This window comes from Danio rerio, chromosome 20, assembly GCF_049306965.1.
Source record: "Danio rerio strain Tuebingen ecotype United States chromosome 20, GRCz12tu, whole genome shotgun sequence".
Taxonomy (NCBI): domain Eukaryota; kingdom Metazoa; phylum Chordata; class Actinopteri; order Cypriniformes; family Danionidae; genus Danio; species Danio rerio.
Genome location: NC_133195.1, coordinates 2,570,001 through 2,575,306, shown reverse-complemented (window position 1 = coordinate 2,575,306; position 5,306 = coordinate 2,570,001). Strand labels below are relative to the sequence as shown.

The following is a 5,306-nucleotide window of genomic DNA, read 5'->3' as shown; positions in this document are numbered from 1 at the left end:
GATTAAGGCAGTTCTGAAGGCAAAAGGGGGTCCAACCCGGTACTAGTAAGGTGTACCTAATAAAGTGAGTGTATAACAGTATAGAAGTTCTCTAACATTACACGCTGCGGTCTGCTTTTGTATCCTTGGTCCTTGCTATTATTATTAATTTTTTTTAGCTTGTTCACTGTTCAACTTGTCTCATAGCAGATTTTAGACGCTGTTTTGTTGGCAACACTTTAGTTTAGATCACTAATCACGGTATTAAAAAAAACAATAACTGACACTGCTAGCTTAATAAACTACTAAGTAGCTGTTTAATAATAGTTAGCAAGGTAGAAGTTTGGTTTTAGGTGTTGGGCAGGATTAGGAATGTAGCATAAGATTATACTTGATATGTGCTAATAAACGGTTAATATCTTAATAATAGGCATAAATCAGTGAATTGAGACAAACTAAAGCGTTGCCATTTTGTTTTTTTTTACTTAATAGAAAAAAGCTTCCTACAAGACAGTGGACCCCCCCCCCTACCCCCCAGTGGGTGTGGCTTTGAGATTATGACACTTGTGTTCTGTCTCTATAAATGAGATTCACACTGGAGTCTGCCTCCACTCCTTTGTGTCTGACTGAACTGAAGAACACACACCCATCTATTCCGCTCATGTTCCAATTTCCAGTCTTTCCCAGTATCCATGGCAACACGGATCATCAAGGAGCTCTGTGTGTGTGTGTGTGTGTGTGTGTAGGTGAGCTCGCTGAGAGTTAATCTCCTCCATTCATGCTTCCTTCAGCTAGCAAACACATGCACTGTGAAAAATGCTTTTATTTTCTTAGAATTTTGGCTTGTTTCTGATCTAAATATCTAAAATGATTTAAAACCAAGAAGCATTTTCTATACAAGCGTAAAATATTGTCTTATGTGATTTTTTTCTCCTTAAAATAAGCAAATTAATCAGCCAATGATGGGGTAAGCGAACTAATACTTCAAAATGAAAACAAGATTCTTTTGCTTTCCTCACCGGCAGATTATTTTGCTAATTTTAAGGAAAAACTCTTCATTTTGACTCATTATTTCTAGAAAATGCTTCTTGATTTAATAACTTTTAGATACAGTTGAAGTCAGAATTATTAGCCCCTCTGAATGATTAGACCCCCTGTATATTTTTGCCCATTTTCTGTTTAACAGAGAGCAAATTTTTTCAGCACATTTCTAAACAATAGTTTTAATAAATCATCTGTAATAACTGATTTCTTTTCTCTTTGCCATGATGACAATAAATAATATTAGACTAGATATTCTTCAAGACACTTCTATACAGCTTAAAGTGACATTTAAAGGCTTCACTAGGTTAACTAGACAGGTTAGGGTAATTAGTCAAGTTATTGTTTAACGATGGTTTGTTCTGTAGATTATCGAAAACAAATATATAGCTTAAAGAGGCTAATAATATTGTCCTTAAAATGGCTTTTAAAAAATTAATAACTGCTTTTATTCTAGCCGAAATTAAACAAGTACAACTTTTTCCAGAGGAAAAAATATTATCAGACATACTGTGAACATTTCCTGAATCTGTTAAACATCATTTGGCAAATATTTGAGAAAGAAAAAAAAAAAAAAATTCAAAGGGGGTGAATAATTCTGACTTCAACTGTATTTGGACTAAAAACAAGACAAAAGCTCTCTGTGAGAAAGGCGTTGTTTGCAGTGTTTCCTCTCTCTAGTCCTGTCAGCGGTGACTTCTACATCTCCTTCTGTGCACTACGTCCTCCTGAGTTCCCGTTAACACAGCGTTGCGCACCTCATGTCTTGACCCAGTTTTGCTTGAATAACTTAGCTTATCGGGACCCCAGGGAACAGCTGGTGATGTAGTGCAAGTGTTCAGACTGGAACAAAAACAAACTGTTCTGCACACGGACAGGCCAGCGGGTCAGGGTTTGACACGGACAGAGATCAAAAAGTGCAACACACCGCAAATGATGCCATCATTAACTGTTTTCATGCGCATTTTAGATTATTGCATGAAAAAAAATGCTTAATGGAAGATATGCATGCATTTCTTAAATGTGCATAAAATGTGTGTGCATAATAGAGTAGCATAGAAAAAATGCACTCTGATGGACAATTACACAATAAACTCACTAAAAGAGTTGTGATTTAGTTTTATTAGATGATGATCAGATGTAAATGTGTGTGATGGGACTTTGCAGTGTTTCCAGCACACTGTAGAACATCTGAAATGTTGTTTTGCTGATTTTTAAAACTCATCACAGAGCTTCAGCATTATTATTACTCTATTATTATTCCCTCCAGAACTGTCTTGAGCATCAGTCTGTGCTCCCAAAGAGCGTTTCACACCTCTAAAAAGTACCGCATTGCTTTCATTGTTTCATCATTATTTTCTGAGGCGCAACTCATTTATCAAAGAAGAAAAAACACCACAGTGGCTTCTCCAAACACACTCAACTACATTTCTCTGACTGATATCTGCTCCAGTTTATCTGAAAGTGATGATTTTGTTCTCTTTTGTTTCTCATTGAGAAAAAATGCTGCTTTATTTGCTAATATTTTATGCGGTATTACTGTTTTGTGCTACTTCACATCTTTGAACAGAAATTGATATTTACTCGCCCGACAACATTCTTTCATTCATTTTCTTGTCGGCTTAGTCCCTTTATTAATCCGGGTTCGCCACAGCAGGATGAACCGCCAACTTATCCAGCAAGTTTTGACACAGCGGATGCCGTCCAGCTGCAACCCATCTCTGGGAAACATCCACACACAGTCATTCACACACACACTACAGACAATTTAGCCTCCCCAATTCACCTGTACTGCATGTCTTTAGACTGTGGGGGAAACCGGAGCACCCGGAGGAAACCCACGCGAAGGCAGGGAGAGCCAGACAACATGACAACACAAATAAAGATGTTCTAAAGGATTAAATTAGCAACGTTTTTTAATGCAGTTATACTCAATATGCTTTAGAGAAGTGGTTCTGAAACTTTTTTCACCAAGTACCACCATAATGACCAGTAATGAAATAAAGCAGTGAGGTTGGTCAAATTAAGCAGCTACAGCACTGCACAGTTCAAAAACAAGCCATAATCATATTTATACAATTTTCGATAGATTTTGAAATATATGTTGCATGTTCATATGACGTACTTGTAAAACTTATTGAAATCTAAACATTATCTTGTATGTAGATTGCTAGGAAACCTGTTTTTCTCAGAGGATGTTAAGCTGACAGAACATTGCTGCACTCTAATATGAGCTCTGTTAATGGAGAAAATTAAGACGCACGGCAGTGTTTGGGTGTTCTGTGTTTGAGATAATTAGTCTTACAAAGTTATATTCTATATAAATTCTATATATTCTATATAAAATATAAAGCTTGTCACGTGACTCGCAGTGCGGCATTCTAAAAAGTTAAGATGTTTTCAACTGGGTATGCCTGGAATACGCGAGCGCGTTGGCTGCAGTTCTAACTCATTTTTCTAGCTAAATTTTGATGCTCAACTGACCGATATGTAACAAGAGAATACGGTCATTTTTCAAAATTGTATTAATTTTCTTCTTTCATCACTCAGTGATTCCTTCGCGTACCACTAGAAGTAAGCCTGCGTACCACAGTTTGAGAACCACTGCTTTAGAGCCTATGTTGAAATAGCTCTCAGTGCGAAAGGCTGGATGAAGTCTTCATCAGAGGTGTGCAGTGAGGAGACTGAGTATTGAAAACGTCGTTTTTTTTTTTTTCTCAGAAAACATATTTCTAAAGGTGCCTCATTTCAGCTCGTGCACATGCGCTCACGTTGATTCAGATGTACAAAGAGAATATGCATGAGATTCGGCGTACGCAGTGTTTCATACATCTGAATTTTTTACTGCGTACGCATATTTACAGCTGACCGTACACAGTGTTTTAGTATTGATTCAACGCAAGTCTTCGTACATGAGGCCCCTGAACACCAAGCATGTATAATTAGTTTTTAAATGGTTATATTATACCCCTTAAATCAGTGATTTGGAAAAGGCCTCAGTGTGTGTGTGTGTGTGTTTCAGCTATTCAGGTCTTGTTTTTGCGATTTGATGTCTCATCTGGGTCAAAACCTGAATGATAATAAGGGTTAAAGTGATTTTAATTCACTTCTTTTTCTTTTGAAAAGCAGTGCCATTATGTTCAGCCTATTTTCTGCAGTTCTTGATCACAGTCCATTACTTTATCCTCATCCATCTCACTGAGAAGCCCCTAAAAACCCTCTGTTTTCACTTTCGGCTCTCAGAGAGTGTCTGTTCTCACTCTTTGTTTTTTTTTTCCTCGATGTTTAGAATTCTTTTGGTTTAGTTTTTATTTTTACTTGTGATGATTTTCTGAAAGTTAGTGCAGATTTGTGGTGATTTTGCCACTTTTCAAGCCAGTTTTTACTTTGATTATCAAATTTCATTACAGAATGAACAGGTTACACATGCGTGAACTCACTGTCTTCACTTTATACACTGCATCCTGAAAGTATTGATAGCGCTTCTCTTTTTTTCACATTTGTTTATGTTACAGCCTTTTTCCAAAAAAGATTAAATCGATTATTTCCTCAACATTCTTCACACAATCCCCCATAATGACAATGTGAAAAAAGAGTTTTTGAAATTGTTGCAAATTTTTTTTAGAAATAAAAAAGCTGAAAAACACATGTACATCCAGGGTTCAACGCTAAGGATTTTTTCTACTGGGCCGATTGGGCCAGTGGTTAAGGTTTTTAATTGCCCTGCCAAAATTTTCACTGGCCCCACCAAAAAAAAAAAAAAAGGTTAATAGCTATTTCTTAGCCACATATTTTAAAAAATGTGGCAAAATAATGTCTATGAATCGAGAATTTAAACATTTAAAAAATGTTAATAAATGTATAATTAGCAAAATTAGTTTGATTTTATGCGAACGAAAGAGCAGTATGAAAAATGTGCTGGTATTTTAGTGCAATTCTAAATTTTTTTCTAAAAATGGCTTGCCAAACCTTTTTTTGTTGTTGTTGTTCTTTTTTTCAGTTTCTTAATTTAGTACCCATGTAATTGTCTGCTTCCAAGACTTTAGAAACTGACGTTGTCTTTTAGCCTCATAGTTAGATGTTGCCATCTTTTCGCTGTACTTGTTGTTACCATGTTACAAAAAAAATAGCATGCTCACCGTTACTGGCCGATAGGGGCCAGTAACAATCCTGTCTACTGTCCCGAGCGTCTTTCACGCTGGCTCCGGGTCACCGGGCAGTCCTTATTGTTGAGCCCTGACATCAGTATTTACAGCCTTTGCTGTGACGCTCTAAATCAGGGGTCA

At 36.7% G+C, this 5,306-nt stretch overlaps 1 long non-coding RNA gene across 1 annotated transcript in view; it reads right to left on the bottom strand.

The window, feature by feature from the left end:
- Positions 1–4,177: 4,177 nt before the first annotated feature.
- LOC141379514 (uncharacterized) overlaps positions 4,178–5,306 on the bottom strand; it is a 2,151-nt gene continuing 1,022 nt past the window's right edge. The window contains exon 2 of the long non-coding RNA XR_012396294.1: positions 4,178–5,306. This exon is cut by the window's right edge and continues 12 nt beyond it. This is a non-coding gene — a long non-coding RNA (uncharacterized lncRNA).